The following is a 17,790-nucleotide window of genomic DNA, read 5'->3' as shown; positions in this document are numbered from 1 at the left end:
GCATGTAAAAACAACAGATAGACAAGTACAGAACAATAAAACAATACATATGCCATAGACAAATGGCAAATAGACGAAAAATACACTCTCCTAGTTGATGATGTGTGTATGCCCAACGCGTATCTGGTTGTCGACCGTCATCAGGGGCCATGGAGGAAGAGTAATACAAATCGTAGTTCAATTTACACTAGAAAATGATAAAAGACACATCATGGAAAAATGTACATATAGTATGAGTATCAGGCTATAACTTGTTGAACTGGTGCAACACATGGCAAACGGGTAACATACCAAACCAGGTTATTATCTGGATAAGGACCCCCTTTGGTTATGGGGTTATGTGGGGATAGGGTTGCGTCCAAGTGCTCCTTCAGCCCTGGTCATAGAACAAATAGGAACAGAAATCATATGGTGTATATTTTTGTATTCTAATTTTAATTCTAATTTCTATGTAGTATGATTTATTTCTGAACAACCACCCCACAGATTATGAATACAATTATGCGGATGGGGTCAGCAGTCTGCCTTACGGGGACTGTTACATAAAGAGAAGGGAACATAGGGGCCCTCAGTCCAGGGCCCTAGGTAAGTAGGCAAGGCGGATTGCAGGGACCAATAAAACAAGGGGACACATAACAGAACTCTAGTCAGGGACCACTGACATGCAGACTATGTCTCCATGGCAGTGTACTGTAGGTGAAAAGTTGTATGCTAATATACTTGAAATAATTAAAAGGTTGGCTTATGTTCGTGGAGCAAATGATGTAAAAAGGGCATTTGACAAATAGGGCCCCCTATGTTGGAAAACCAGTATATCTCACTTAGTGTGCAGATTAAATTGACCAACAATGAAATATGTATGAGTATCAAGTATAAAAGGGGGGGTAGTTACCAGAGGGGTGGAAAAGTAGAGGGGCCCAGGACCTTTCGGTCACGTCCTGCCCGAATCCAACTCCCGTTGCTACCTAAATCCCTGTGAAGGTCTAAATAGACCCACGGGCTCTGGGATGACCTATAAAACCAAAAACAAGGAAGAAAAAAGAGCCCCAGTTAGCGCTTGCCCTGAGAGTCAACCCATAGTTACATGTGTGCCTGGATGGCCAACTTACCTTCTAGGTCCAGATGTAAAGTGAAGAGTGGCGTTTCCCCAAGTGGTAGGTGCCTGGTTTCCCCTCCCAAGACAGCTCATTTTTATACTGGTGATGACCAAACATCACTGTGCGCGCAGACGTCATCACTCAGACGCTCCCCCTAGTGGTCGAATCCCAAAGTACATGCCCAAGAAGAATATAAAAGAGTCAACCTTCTTACCAGACAAAAGACCAGGTTCACCATTTATATTCTCTAACTCTGTCATATCAGACTGTTGCACCACAACAAGCCCACTTGTATATGAGACCCTATTACAGTAAATAGCTGCATAGATGGATCTTTTTTAGTCCCCTATGGAATTTGAAAAGAAAAAAGGTAAATAATTAAATAAACAGTCACATTAGTCAGATATGGTCATAGATGGTACTGTAACAGTCAACATATTGAAAAAGCAAAACACGGAAGTTGGAGAAGGAGGAGAAGAGGAGGGGAGGGGAAAAGGACAAAAGATCAAAAATTTGATAAAACTTATGCCATCCCATCATTAACCCTCACCTTCCCATACCCCAGACTTGTAGCCTTCTAGAAAAGGCTGATAGCTGATAGTACTATTTAAAGCGGGAGCAAGAGTAGCCCGTAAGGCCACTATCCATCTGGTTTCTCGCAGAAGTAAGATCTTATCCCAGTCACCACCCCTGGGATTGGGGTGTACCCTGTCCAGAGCTAAAAACGTAATTTTAAGGAAATTCCCCTGGTGCACATCTGTCGCATGGCGACCTAGGGGCAAATCAGGATTGCAGATCCGCATGTCTACTGATCCGTTTCTGAAATTCTAGTTTGGTTTTTCCCACGTAGAAACACCCACATGGGCACATCAATAGATACACGACTCCAAACGTACAGCAGTTACCCCCCCCCCTTTTATACTTGATACTCATACAGATTTCATTGTTGGTCAGCAATGAAGAAATTACAATTTGCTACAATGTAAAGTAGTGAGTGTACAGCTTGTATAACAGTGTAAATTTGCTGTCCCCATCAAATTAACTCTACACAGCCATTAATGTCTAAACAGCTGCCAACAAAAGTAAGTACACCGTAAGTGAAAATGTCCAAATTGGGCCCAATTAGCCATTTTCCCTCCCAGTGTCATGTGACTCGTGTTACAAGGTCTCAGGTGTGAATGGGGAGCAGGTGTGTTAAATTTGGTGTTATTACTCTCACTCTCTCATACTGGTCACTGCAAGTTCAACATGGCACCTCATGGCAAAGAACTCTGAGGATCTGAAAAAAAGAATTGTTGCCCTACATAAAGATGGCCTAGGCTATAAGAAGATTGGCAAGACCCTGAAACTGAGATGCAGCACGGTGGCCAAGACCATACAGCGGTTTAACAGGACAGGTCCCACTCAGAACAGGCCTTGCCATGGTCAACCAATAAAGTTAAGTGCACATGCTCAGTGTCATATCCAGAGGTTGTCTTTGGGAAATAGACGCATGAGTGATGCCAGCATTTCAGCAGAGGTTGAAGGGGTGAGGGGTCAGCCTGTCAATGCTCAGACCATGTGCCGCACACCTCATTAAATTGGTCCACATGGCTGTCGTCCCAGGAGGAAGCCTCTTCTAAAGATAATGCACAAGAAAGCCAGCAAACAGTTTGCTGAAGACAAGCAGACTAAGGACATGGGTTACTAGAACCATGTCCTGTGGTCTGATAATACCAAGATAAACTTATTAGATTCAGATGATGTCAAGCGTGTGTGGCGGCAACCAGGTGAGGAGAACAAAGACAAGTGTGTCAAGCATGGTGGTGGGCGAGTTATGGTCTGGGGCTGCATTGATGCTGCCGGACTTGGGGATCTACAGTTAATTGAGGGAACCATGAATGCCAACATGTACTGTGACATACTGAAGCAGAGCATGATCCCCTCTCTTTGGGGACTGGGCCCCAGGGCAGTATTCCAACATGATAACGACCCTAAACATACCTCCAAGATGACCACTGCCTTGCTAAAGAAGCTGAGGGTAAAGGTGATGGACTAGCCATGCATGTCCCCAGACCTAAACCCTATTGAGCATCTGTGGGGCATCCTCAAACAGACAGTGGAAGAGTGCAATGTCTAACATCTACCAGCTCCGCAATGTCATCATGGAGGAGTGGAAGAGAACTCCAGTGGCAACCTTTGAAGCTCTGATGAACTCCATGCCCAAGGAAGTGCTGGAAAATAATAGTGGCCACACTAAAATATTGACACTTTGGGCCCAATTTGGAAATTTTCACTTGTGTACTCACTTTTGTTGCCAGTGGTATAAACATTAATGGGCATGTTCAGGTATTTTGAGGGGACAGCAAATTTACACTGATATACAAGCTGTACACTCACTAATTTACATTGTAGCAAAGTGTCATTTCTTCAGTGCTGCCACATGAAAAGATATAATAAAATATGTACAAAAATGTGAGGGGTGTACTCACTTTTTGTGAGATATTGTGTATATATATATATATATATATATATATATATATATATACATACACACATACACACTGTATATATACACTGGACATCTCTATGCGTCGGACTATTCTTTCTCCGGGCCCCCCGATGGCACGGGAGAGCCCGGAGAAGCACCGGATGGCGGCGGGAGAGGGTGTTGTCCGCTCCCGCTGCCCATAAGTATGATCAATTGGCGGTTCCGCTGCTATGATAATTTTTATGGTGAGCAGAATAGCCACTGGGAAATAATGATATCTGAATGATGCCTCTAGCTGCAGGCATCATTTAAATATCCCCTCACAAAGCCCAGGACATCATATGACGTCCACCCAGGATGGGAAATCACATCTGTGGATGTCATATGACTATGGGCTGGTATTGAAGTGGTTAATCTTTGGTTAACCTTTAACCATAGGTTACACCCCTCATGTACTGAAGTTGTGACGTGAGAAAATAGCTAAAGGGGTGCGGAAGTGCTATTCCTCCCTCCTGTTTCTGTAGCTGCAAAGTACTTAAGCGGATTCTTGCCGAACCACCCTTCCAAATCAGTTCTCTGAACACAGTGTCTATTCTCTGAAACCACTTTTTATACAGCCAGATTGGTGAGTTATGTAATACATAGAAGAGTTGCGGCATCCAAATCATTTTAATTCGATTACATCGGCCTGCCATGGATATTGGCAGGTGTTTCCACACTTTTGTTTCCCCTTATATTTAACCAATAACGGGTCTCTAGAGACATTTATACCCAAGTATTTGAATTTATCCACCACTTGGATCTGGGCCACCTCCTCAGGCAAGGGGCCTCTCAAGGGGTCTACTGGCAAAAGGCTGTATTTTTCCCAGTTTATCTTGAATCCGGAAATTTGGGTGAATCTATTAATGATGTTCAAATCAATCCTGGAGAGTGTGTCCTGAAGAGGCATGAATACTGTTGGGCTTCCGGATTCCGGATTCTCTAAATGTCCATCAATCCAGTTTCTTTTAAAAAGTTAGGCAGTCGGCTATCCACAGCTCTGCCCGTTTGCAACCCTAGGGGAACCTATCTAATTTCCGGTCCATTACCATGTTAAAATCCCCCATTACTATTACCGGCAACCCTGGCTTATCCAGGACAAACTCAGTAAGCCCACAGAGGATCAAAAGATCAAAGGGGGGAAGGTATACATTTGTCAATACGCAAGTTTTATTTTCGATCTTTCAGAATAGGAAAATGTATTGCCCTAATTCATCCACCTTAGACTGAATGCACGTAAAACCACCCCGGATCTGAAAAAAATGCTCACCCCCCTAGAATAGGAGGTGTGAACTGAATGAAATTGTGTACGATAGTCCTTCCACCTCAGTTGGGGAATGGAGATCTTGGTAAGATGTGTCTCCTCTAGACAAAGAATAGCTCACTCATATGTCTTTGTGATCAGGAGAACTGCTGCTTTTTAGCTGGTTCGCCCATTCCCTGAACATTCCATGAACATAAGGTTAATTTTTTTGATTTGAGTGCTTTTCCCCATTAGAATTCAATTTTCTGTGAACCTTGTGACCAATAACATTTCCCCCCTAGTATGGTTTTCCATATAATTTTTGTGACCCTATATTGCCTAATCTCGTATCTGTAATTAAATTTGAACGATTTGGGGGGATTCCTATTGTGGCCATTACATTATCCTAGAATTTTAAGTGTTATTATCATCTTTAAACTTGTATTCTTACACTCTTCCTTCCCTACCCACCCACCATCCTATTCCCATACAAAACAAGACAAAGACTTAAAACAAAAACATAAATGGAGAAAACTCCTTGCCATACCCCCTAATAATAATAGGGGGAGTGAGCTCATTGTTCCCTCCCACCTATCCACCACCAACCCCCTCTCCTCACTCCCAGTTATTCTGTAGTGTACTAATATGTATCTTAATCTAAATCATATTAATAATAAAATTCCAAGGTGATACGATTAGATTAATCTACTTTTCCCTCTTGTAAGTTGTCATCCAGTCCTCCACACCCTCCGGGGTGTCAAAGAACACAGTCTAACTCGAGGCTTTTATGCGCAGTCTTGCCGGATATAACAGTGAGTACTTCAATTTTAGTTGTTGTAATTTGCGTTTGGCTTTCCCAAACTTAGCCCTCCGTTTTTGTAGATCCGGTGAAAAGTCTGGGTATATGGAAACCCTGTTACCGTTATGAAGAATATTACCCATTTCTCTGGCTTTATTTAGTATGGTCACTTTGTCCTTATAATAGAGCATTTTTACCAAAATTGCTTTTGGGGGGGCTCCTGGTTTGGGTGGTCTAGCAGGGACCCCATGAGCTCTTTCTAAAGCACAAAAGGATGAAAATAATGGTTCTCCAAATAGATCTTTAAACCAACTGTGTGACATTGGGAGGAGCCCACGGGTGTGCTGAGTGTACTTAACATCCCCACTCTGTGCTAGCCAGTCCTCATGGCAGCACCTTTTTATGCACACTCCATACTATTTGGAATCCACGTTTCTACATCATGGTCATTCCTTTCCTGTTCATGCTCACAGAGGCTCACTCCTATCTTTCTTCTATTTTGTCATGTCTTTTATTTTTTATCTCTGATCTGCTCTTTCTTCCTCACACACCATTTTCCTTTCCACTGACTTGTTCACTTGCACTTGTTGGTGTTGAGCTCTAGCAACTTAAGCACAATATAGTATACCAAATATATTGTTAGATATAAAGCCCACTCACACCACTATCTGGACCTTTGTCTTTCGTTTTTTTTGAGGATCATGTTTGTACGCCCGGTCCTTCTTCTGCGGGTCCCTTCCACAGCTCCCGGTATAGACAATTTGGGCAGCCTCTGACACCTCATCCCCCATGTTCCAGACTTATTACAATGTAAGTACTTATAGGGATGAGTAACTATCTCCCTTTTTTGTGTACATATCCTCCCTGTTGAGGGGTACAACATTGGCTCATACTGTATAAAATATATGAGGTATCCAAGCTTCTATATAGTGTATACAATATACTGTATACTAAAAAGCAGCCAGCACAATTTGTTTGATAATTTGTTTGATAAGCATACATAAATAAAAGTCCACATGTAGTGCTAAAATCTACTAGAAAGAAAGACCAGTGGAAGAAGAGGGATGAAAGCCCCTGCACCAGCTTCAGTGTGTGAATAAAGCACACCACACCACAGTGTCAATCCAATCTTCTTACCAAAGGATGAAAGCAGGCATATAATCAAAACCTCCTCTCTCTCAAACAAATGAATCAATGCTGTAAGGCCACACAGGATGAACTGCATCAACCTCCACTCTTTTTAACCACCTTGGCTAGGATTCCCAGAATCCAGGTACAATCAAGTGCTTTGTCTCAGACCAGAGGATGATGACACCAAAGGAATAATGATAGAACAGCACATAGTGATGCCTGTTTGAGTAGATAAAGCTTTATTTAAGGTTGTACTTACATCAAGGATGTTAAAACCGAGCAGGTAAATGTAAAATCGTATTGCCATGGCTCTCAGCGTGCTTGTGTCCTGTGGGCACCTGCCTGACACGTTTTGTCCAATAGGACCTTGTCACGTGACACAAGCACGCTGAGAGCCGTGGCAATACAATTTTACATTTACCTGCTTGTTTTTATCATCCTTGATGTAAGTACAGCCTTGAATAAAGCTTGTTTATCTACTCAAACAGTCTTTTGACAACAATTGTCCAATGGAGCATACAAACGGTCGGATTTTAGGCCAACAGTCTGTCAACACACAATTCCCGTTGGAAATTCTGATTGTGTGCACAAGGCTTTAAGGTTTCCATCAAAATGTATCATTGCTTTATCGATGTTCAGCAATTTTTATTTATTGTTGTCCTTCTAAGTAGACAGACAGAACAGGAATTTAGGGGAAGCATGTTCAATAGGAAAGTAGACAGCATTTACAATTAAATAGATATTCTAATCCTTCTATATTCTAACGTACAAAATAAACGTATTATCCAAAGCTGGGATTTAACAATATAAAGCATCCTATAAAAAAAACACCTTTTTGTGGTTACAAGTACTGTAGGCTATTTTCACTCGTTAATAATTGGAGGTAAAGCACCCTTTCCATAAAGAGTTTCTCATTGTTAGAATATAATTAATTACAGACCATTTTGAAAGTTGTAACTAGAGGCTATATGTGATAAGTGTGTTGCATATTCAACATGACACTGTCAAATTTTCTCTTGCTGAAGAAAAAAAAAATCTTAGTGTTTTTAGTAGTGTGATTTAATTATGAAATCTAAGGTAATCAACAACAGAGACAATGAGAACAGAGAGAAGTGTCACATACAACAAACATAATCATACAGACCTAGCAGTGTGACACACAAGAATAGGTAACATATATGAGAATGTTTCAAAGCCAACTCAGGGTTAGGCACTAAGCTGCCCCCATTTTGATTGATTTACTTTTTTACATATATATATATATATACTCACTGGCCACTTCATTAGGTACACCTTGCTAGTACCAGGTTGGACCCCCTTTTGCCTTCAGAACTGCTTTGATTCTTCATGGCATAGATATAACAAGGTGTAGGAAACATTCCTCCTATATTTCATCCACGTCATTGCTACAGATTTGTCAGCTTCGCATCTTTAATGCAAATCTCCTGTTCCACCACATCCCAAAGGTGCTCTATCGGGTTGGGAACTGGTGACTATGGAGGCCATTGGAGTACAATGAACTTGTTGTCATGTTCAAGAAACCAGTTTGAAATTATTTGAGCTTTGTGACATGGTGTATTATCCTGCTGGAAGTAGAAGATAGGTACACTGTAGTCATAAAGGGAAGGACATGGTCAGTAGGGATGAGCCGTACACCCCCCCCCCCCCCCGTTCAGTTCGCTCCAGAACCTTCGAACGGACCGAACGTTCGCAGAAACATTTAGAACCCCATTGACGTCTATGGGACTCGAACGTTCAAATTCAAAAGTGCTAATTTTAAAGCCTAATATGCGAGTTATTGGTGTAAAACAGGTTTGAGAACCCAGGTCTTGCCCCAGGGAACATGTATCAATGGAAAAAAACGTTTTAAAAACTGTTGTTTTTTCTGAAGCAGTGATTTTAATGATGCTTAAAGTGAAAAAACAAAAACAAAAAATTATTTTAAATATCGTACCTGCTGGGTGTCTATAGTATGCCTGTGAAGTGGCACATGTTTAGAACTGTCCCTGCACAAAATGAGATTACTATAATAAAAAAGTAATTTAAAACTGCTTGCGGCTTAAATGTAATGTCTGGTCCCTGCAATATGGATGAAAATCATTGAGAAAAATAGCATGGGTTTCCCCCAACTCCCCCCAGGTCATTACAAGCCCCTTTGGCCCTATATAGGCCAAAGGGGCCTAGGTTTGTTGTTAAGTAGAATCTGTTTGTAATTTTGAACTGGTACTTTTTTAAAGTGTAGTTCCAGACATAAAATCTATTTTTAAGCTTTTCTGAAAACATATAGAAGGGTTATCACCCCTGTAACATTTGTTTTGCTGTCTGTGTGCATCTGTTCAGAAGATTGCAATTCTGTCCCAATGACAACTGATTTTTTTTTAATTCATTTTTTTTTTTTAGTGAAACAAGGATTGGTGATAAAGCATCAGTGGACAGGAGACACCTCTTAGGCCCCATACACACGAGAGGATCGATCCACTGGAATTGATCCGCGGATCTGTTTCCGCGGATTTTTGTCCCCGGGGATGGATTTCCAGCGGATAAAAATGTATTGACATGCTAAGAAATCGATCCGCTGGAATCCATTCCAACGGATTGATCCGCTGGTCTGTACAGACTCACCGGATCAATCCGTCCGAATCCATCCCCCGCATGCATCGTAATGATTCGACGCATGCGTGGAATTCCTTATATGACAGCGTCGCCGCGTCATCATCGCGGCGACGGCGCGACACGTCACCGAGGACGGAATTCCACGGGGATTTTGATCTCATGGTTAGTACAACCATGAGATAAAAATCCGCCAGAGGATTTATCCGCGGAAACTGTCCCCCGGACCGTTTCCGCGGATAAATCCTCTCGTGTGTACCCGGCCTTATAGAAGAGAATTTCCCTTTTCTAGGGGTAGATTTCCTCTCACTTCCTGTTGTCTCCTTCCGTTTGCAAGTAGGAGTTGTTTGTAAGTTGGATGTTTGAAAGTAGGGGCCTGCCATATATACTCTGCAAAAATTTGGGCTCTAGGTGTTAGTGTTGCCACAACACTGTAAGCCCTCACAGTTAGTCTTGGTGTGCGCTGGAACGCCCTGCTGTGTGAACTGTTATATCAATGTCATTGTTGAACAGTGGTAGAAAAATTGGGCCTTTGGTGCCGGCGCTGGTGCCACAACACAGTAAGTCCTCGCAGTTACTCTTGGTGGGTGCAGGAATGGCCCCTGCTGTGAAATATTAGATCAAGAATTATAAATACATGCCCCTGTTGAAAAGGGGCAGAAAAATTGGGCATTTGTTGGTGGTGGTGGTGGTGCTGGTTCCACAACTCTGTAAGCCCTCACAGTTACTCTTGGTTGGCACAGGAATGGGCCCTGCTGTGAAATATTAGATCAAGAATTGTAATTACATGCCTCTGTTGAACAGAGGCAGAAAAATTGGGCCTTTGTTGGTTGTGGTGCTGAAGTCAAAACTCTGTAAGCCCTCACAGTTACTCTTGGTGGGCACAGGAATGGGCCCTGCTGTGAAATATTAGATCAGGAATTGTAATTACATGCCCCTGTTGAATAGGGGCAGAAACATTGGGCCTTTGTTGGTGGTGGTGGTGGTGCTGGTTCCACAACTCTGTAAGCCCTCACAGTTACTCTTGGTTGGCACAGGAATGGGCCCTGCTGTGAAATATTAGATCAAGAATTGTAATTACATGCCCCTGTTGAACAGAGGCAGAAAAATTGGGCCTTTGTTGGTGTTGGTGCTGAAGTCAAAACTCTGTAAGCCCTCACAGTTACTCTTGGTGGGCACAGGAATGGGCCCTGCTGTGAAATATTAGATCAGGAATTGTAATTACATGCCCCTGTTGAAAGGGCAAAATAATTGGGCCTTTGTTGGTGGTGCTGGTGCCACAACTCTGTAAGCCCTCACAGATACTCTAGTTGGAGCACAAGAAGAAGCCCGCTGCAAAGTATTGCATCAAAAATTGTAATTACACACCCCTGTTAAACAGGGGCAGAAAAATTGGGCCTTAGCCACTGGTGGCAGTGCCCAGAACCAAAAATGTTCTTACAAGCTATCAGCATGATCATTGAGGAGGAAAAGGATAGTCACTCAGCATAACAGGATAGTCACTCAGCATCAGCATAGGCAGTCTTGAAGGGATCTGACATTTCAAAAAAAAATATTCAGTTACATCAGCATCAGGTGCTTGGTAGCTGGTGGTGATCCAAGCCTGATTCATTTTTATGAAGGTCAGTCGATCGACCGAGTCGGTGGAGAAGCGCACCCTGTGATCGGTTACAAAGCCTCCAGCAGCACTGAATGTGCGTTCTGAAAGAACGCTGAATGCAGGACAAGCCAGTAGCTCGATTGCATACTGTGCAAGCTCTGGCCAGTGATCCATCCTCAAGACCCAGTAAGCCAGAGGATTTTCGGTGGGAAAGGTGTCCAAGTCTAATCTTGCCCCTAGGTATTCCTGCACCATGTAAAACAGATGCTGGCGATGGTTGCTGGAACCTTGGGGCTGTGGACTAAAAAAATATCTGAACGCATCGCTCAGACGGCCACCATCTCCACCGCTCCTTCTGTGACTGACTGAAGCCTCAGCAACACGTGTCCAGGACCAGGATTTTGTAACCCCCCAGTATCTAGGAACGTGTTTCACAGACCTTTCTGCAAGGCCTCCCGAAGATGTTTTATCTTCCCTCTGTTCCCTCTGTGCCGGCAAGATAAGGTCCGCAACCTTACTCTTGTAGCGTGGATCAAGGAGAGTTGCCAGCCAGTAATGTCTAATTCCTTTCCTTGATAGCACGAATACAAGGATCCTTCCGCAGGCTTTGCAGGATCAGGGACGCCATACAACATAGGTTTTCTGAGGCATTCCGTGCGGAGTCCTCTGAGTCACTGAGGACGACATGATCCGCAGCCACCTCGTCCCAGCCACGTACAAGTCCATGGGTTCCTTGGGACTGTAATTGATCCCTTGAAGACTGATGCTGATGCTGAGTGCTAGGCTCCACCTCCATGCTGACACAATCCTCCTCCTCATCCCCTTCCTGTGTGATAGGCGGGCAAGCAGGAACACTGCCTGGATAAAGGGGGCCTTGAGAGGTAAGGAAGTCCTCCTCTTCCTCCCTCTGTTCTGCCTCAAGGGCCCCATCCATTATTCCATGCAGCGTGTGCTCCAACAGGTGAATAAGAGGGACAGTCTCTCTGATGCATGCACTGTCACTGCTCACCATCCTTGTGGCCTCCTCAAATGGCACAGATACTCATTGATGGCCCTCTGCTGCGTGTGCAGTCACTGCAGCATGGCCAACGTAGAGTTCCACCTGGTGGGCATGTCACAGATTGGGCGGTTTTTGGGCAGATTGTATTCCTTTTGGAGGTCTGTCAGCCGAGCACGGGCATTATATGACCATCGGAAATGCACACAGATTTTCTTGGCCTGCTTTAGGACATCCTGGAAGCCCGGGTACCTGCCCAAGAACTGCTGCACCACCAAGTTAAGGACATGAGCAAAACAGGGCACATGGGTCAGTTGTCCCTGTCGCAGGGCGGAGAAGAGGTTGGTGCCATTGTCGCAAACCACCATTCCTGGCTTAAGCTGGCGTGAGGTCAACCACCTCTGAGCCTGCCCCTGCAGAGTGGACAGAACCTCTGGCCCAGTGTGGCTCCTGCCAGTGTACCTGCGTAGCCCCTTGAACGCCTACGGAGCACCGCTGGTTCCGAGGACACATCAGAAGAGGATGGGGTGGAGGAGAGAGGTGTGTCACAATGACCATTAGTAGCATTTTGGAGGCGTGGTGGCGGAACAACCTCCAACACTGTACCTTGTCCTGCGTCTTTCCCAGCTGCCAGCAGAGTCACCCAATGCGCTGTGAAAGATAGGTAACGTCCCTGTCCATGCCTTCTGGACTATGAGTCAGCGGTAATATGCACCTTACCACTGACCACCCTGTCCAGCGAGGCATGGACATTGCCTTCCACAAGGGGGTAGAGAGCCGGAATCGCCTTCCGTGAGAAAAAGTGACATTTGGGAACTTGCCACTGAGGTACCGCACATTCCACAAACTCACGTAAGGGGGCAGAATCTACCAACTGAAAAGGCAGCAGTTGAAGTGCTAGCAATTTAGTTAAGCTAGCATTCAAGCATTCCGCTGGGCATGTGGAAGGCTGGGAGAGAACTTCTTTCGGCGCTGCAGCAGCTGGGGCAGGGAAATTTGCCTGTTACAATCTGCCATCGGTGTACTGATAGTAGATCGCCCGCAAGTACTTGGCTGTGACACACCTAATTTTACACCTTCAGTCATATCAGTGCAGGCTTCAGAGAGGACAGAGGGTATAGTGGGGTTGCAGATCCCAGCTGATGAGGAGCAAGGGGAGGTCCACTTTGTTCTTTGGTGTGGGTCTTTGAGGTACGCTTGCATGGCAAGTCGAACATGTGGTGCCCAGGCGGGTGATATTTTGGCCACACGAGATACGCTTGGGACATATGTTGCAAATAGCAGCAGTGCGATCTGATGCACTTGTCTCAAAAAAGGCCCACACCAAAGAACTTTTGGAATAACGCTGAGAGACAGCAGCGCCCTGCACATGCATAGCTCTGCGTTGTGATGCAGTCGATGTGCTGCCCTTAAGCTGGCCCCTCCTCCCCCTCTCTCCTATCAGGCACCCACGTAGAGTAAGTGACCTCATCATCTCCTCTCTCCTCGTCACTGTAGAAAACCTGGCAGTATGCTGCAGCTGGGGGAACATGACTGTCAGATTGCTGTCCTTCTTGGTCACCCCCTCTCTCTGGGCTTACATTACTGCCTTCCTCTAGCTGTGTACCATCATCGGAGCCTTCAAAATGCTGCGCATCCTCATGCAGCATGTACCCAACACACATCAGAAGAGGATGGGGTGGAGGAGAGAGGTGTGTCACAATGACCATTAGTAGCATTTTGGAGGCGTGGTGGCGGAACAACCTCCAACACTGTACCTTGTCCTGCGTCTTTCCCAGCTGCCAGCAGAGTCACCCAATGCGCTGTGAAAGATAGGTAACGTCCCTGTCCATGCCTTCTGGACTATGAGTCAGCGGTAATATGCACCTTACCACTGACCACCCTGTCCAGCGAGGCATGGACATTGCCTTCCACAAGGGGGTAGAGAGCCGGAATCGCCTTCCGTGAGAAAAAGTGACATTTGGGAACTTGCCACTGAGGTACCGCACATTCCACAAACTCACGTAAGGGGGCAGAATCTACCAACTGAAAAGGCAGCAGTTGAAGTGCTAGCAATTTAGTTAAGCTAGCATTCAAGCATTCCGCTGGGCATGTGGAAGGCTGGGAGAGAACTTCTTTCGGCGCTGCAGCAGCTGGGGCAGGGAAATTTGCCTGTTACAATCTGCCATCGGTGTACTGATAGTAGATCGCCCGCAAGTACTTGGCTGTGACACACCTAATTTTACACCTTCAGTCATATCAGTGCAGGCTTCAGAGAGGACAGAGGGTATAGTGGGGTTGCAGATCCCAGCTGATGAGGAGCAAGGGGAGGTCCACTTTGTTCTTTGGTGTGGGTCTTTGAGGTACGCTTGCATGGCAAGTCGAACATGTGGTGCCCAGGCGGGTGATATTTTGGCCACACGAGATACGCTTGGGACATATGTTGCAAATAGCAGCAGTGCGATCTGATGCACTTGTCTCAAAAAAGGCCCACACCAAAGAACTTTTGGAATAACGCTGAGAGACAGCAGCGCCCTGCACATGCATAGCTCTGCGTTGTGATGCAGTCGATGTGCTGCCCTTAAGCTGGCCCCTCCTCCCCCTCTCTCCTATCAGGCACCCACGTAGAGTAAGTGACCTCATCATCTCCTCTCTCCTCGTCACTGTAGAAAACCTGGCAGTATGCTGCAGCTGGGGGAACATGACTGTCAGATTGCTGTCCTTCTTGGTCACCCCCTCTCTCTGGGCTTACATTACTGCCTTCCTCTAGCTGTGTACCATCATCGGAGCCTTCAAAATGCTGCGCATCCTCATGCAGCATGTACCCAACACTGTGGTCAAACAGTTCGGGGGACTCCTCAGGAGGACATGGTGGGGCTAGGGAAGGAGTGACTGATACCATTGAGCAGAGGGAAGTGGCCGCCTTGGCAGCTGCTTTGCCAGACAAAGTACCCTGAGCCTGGGTGAGAGAGGATGAGGAGGATGAGGATGGCTTGGTCATCCACTCTACCAAGTCTTCGGCATGTTGCGGCTCAACGTGGCCAGCTGCCAAAAAAAAGGACGAGCGTGTCCCATGGCCACGTGCTGATAAGGATGCACTGTGTCCACAACCAGCACTGTTGCCTCTAGACGCAGAGCCTGCTTGCCCTCTTTTATCGGATTGTGACTCTCTGCCTCTCCTTGTTGTCCTTCCAGACATACTAATGGCCTGCACACTGCAGAGGACACAGGCAGTACACACCACGTAGCTTTAGGTGCACACTGCAGAGGACACAGGCAGTACACACCACGTAGCTTTAGGTGCACACTACAGAGGACACAGGCAGTACACACCATGTAGCTTTAGGTGAACACTACAGAGGACAAAGGCAGTACACACCACGTAGCTTTAGGTGCACACTGCAGAGGACATGGGCAGTACACACCACATAGTTTTAGGTACAAACTGCAGAGGACACAGGCAGCACACACCACATAGCTTTAGGAGCACACTGCAGAGGGCACAGGCAGTACACACCACATAGCTTTAGGTGCACACTACAGAGGACACGGGCAGTACACACCATGTAGCTTTAGGTGCAAACTGCAGAGGACACGGGCAGTACACACCATGTAGCTTTAGGTGCACACTGCAGAGGACACAGGCAGTACACACCACATAGCTTTAGGTGCAAACTGCAGAGGACACGGGCAGTACACCACATGAGAATACTGCAGCTAGCACAATCACCTGCCTGCCAGTAAATTAGGATCTAGCTAAACTACACAGTGTATAAAAATATATACAACACCTGGGATGCATATATATTCTCTACACACTATAACTTTAACTGACTAGCCTGCTTGCCTGCCTGCTCTATCTACCTACAAAAAATGACACTCTCTCTCTCTCTGTCTTCTCTCTCTTAACCTCCGCAACACACTACACAAGGCCGACCTGCAGGCGGCCTTTTATAGTGTGGGGCGTGTACTAAACCCCCTGAGCCATAATTGGCTAAAGCCACCCTGGCTTTGGCCAATTATGGCTCTCCGTTTTTTTGCAAGCTGTGTTTTGACAAGCATGCGGGTCATAGTGCATGCTTGGCCAATCATCAGCCAGCAATGCACTGCGATGCCGCAGTGAATTATGGACCGTGACGTTCGTATTTCGATGAGTGGTTGAACATACCATGTTCAAGTCGAACACAAAGCTCATCCCTACTGGTCAGCAACAATACTCAGGTAGGCTGTGGCTTTAAAAAAATGCTCAGTTGGTACCAAGGGGTCCAAAGTGTGCCAATAACATTTCCCCTACACCATTTCACCACCACCAGCCTGAACCATTGATACAAGGCAGAATGGATGTTTACGCCAAATTTTGAACCTACCATCTGAATGTCACAGCTGAAATCGAGACTCATCAGACCAGGCAACGTTTTTCCAATCTTCTATTGTCCAATTTTGGTGAGCCTGTGAAAATTTCAGCTTCAGTTTCCTGTTCTTAGCTGACAGGAGTGGCATCCAGTGTGGTCTTCTGATGCTCTAGCCCATCTACTTCAAGGTTTGATGTGTTGTGCATTGAGAGATGGTATTCTGCATACTGTATACTCTATACTCTATATATACACCTTGGGCTAGATTTAGGTAGCTTGGTGCTTCTTTTGGCCTCGTAGCGCATCTCATATCTGCTACGCCGACATAAAACAGGGAGCCCAGACCAGTATTCACAAAGATCTGGCGCCATACATTGCGCCGGCATAGTGTAAATAGGCCTAATTCAAAAAAGGCAGGTAGGGGGCGTGCTCCATGTAAATTAGCCGTGACCCCATGTAAATGAATGGCCGTTCGTACGGCGCATGCTCAGAATCACGTCGCAAATACTCCGTATGAAATGTTGGCTCAATGCTTTCAACGTGAACGTAACCTACGCACAGCCCCATTCACATACCACTTACGTAAATGACGTAAAATTTGACGGCTGTTCCGACGTCCATACCTTAACATTGGCTGCGCCTCATATAGCAGGGATAACTGTACGCCGGACGTAAGCCTTACGTAAATGGCGTAGCTGGTGCAAGTACGTTCGTGAATCGGCGTATCTAGCTTATTTACATATTCTACGGAAGTGCCCCTAGCGGCCAGCGTAAATATGCACCCTAGATACGACGGCGTACTAATGGGCCGTACACACGACCGAACATGTCTGCTGAAACTAGTCCGCGGACCAGTTTCAGCAGACATGTTCGGTCGTGTGTAGGCCCGAGCTGGCAGGATTCCAGCAAACATTTGCCTGCCGGGCCTTTTTCCAGCGGGCAAATATTTCTGGGCTTGTTTTAAAACAGCCCGCTGAAATCCTGCCCGCTCGGACATGTTCGGTCGTCTGTACGGACCTACCGTACATGTCCGAGCGCCCGCCATCCCTTGCATGCGTCGAATGACTTCGACGCATGCGTGGAAGCATTGAACTGGCAGGGCCGCCCACGTCGCCGCGTCATCGTCGCGGCGACGGCGCGGACACGCCCCGCGTATTGTTTACGCGCGGATTTCTGTATGATGGTGAGTACAGCCACCATACAGAAATCCCCGGGCAGACATGTACGGTGAAAACGGTCCGACGGACCGGTTTCATCGTACATGTTTGCTCGTCTGTACCCAGCCTAAGACTTACGTCGGTCGGATGAAGCAGGAATTCAGGTGTATCTAGTTCCCTGAATAGCGCGCATAGATACGACGGCGCAACTTTTAACTTACGCGGCGTATCAATAGATATGCCAGCGTGAATCATACCTGAATCTAGACCATTTTTTCTAGTTTCCTCTCTTGCATATGTATGCCAAGGGACATTG

The sequence above is a fragment of the Rana temporaria genome, chromosome 5 (assembly GCF_905171775.1).
Source record: "Rana temporaria chromosome 5, aRanTem1.1, whole genome shotgun sequence".
Classification (NCBI taxonomy): Eukaryota; Metazoa; Chordata; class Amphibia; order Anura; family Ranidae; genus Rana; species Rana temporaria.
This window is presented reverse-complemented; position numbering follows the sequence as displayed.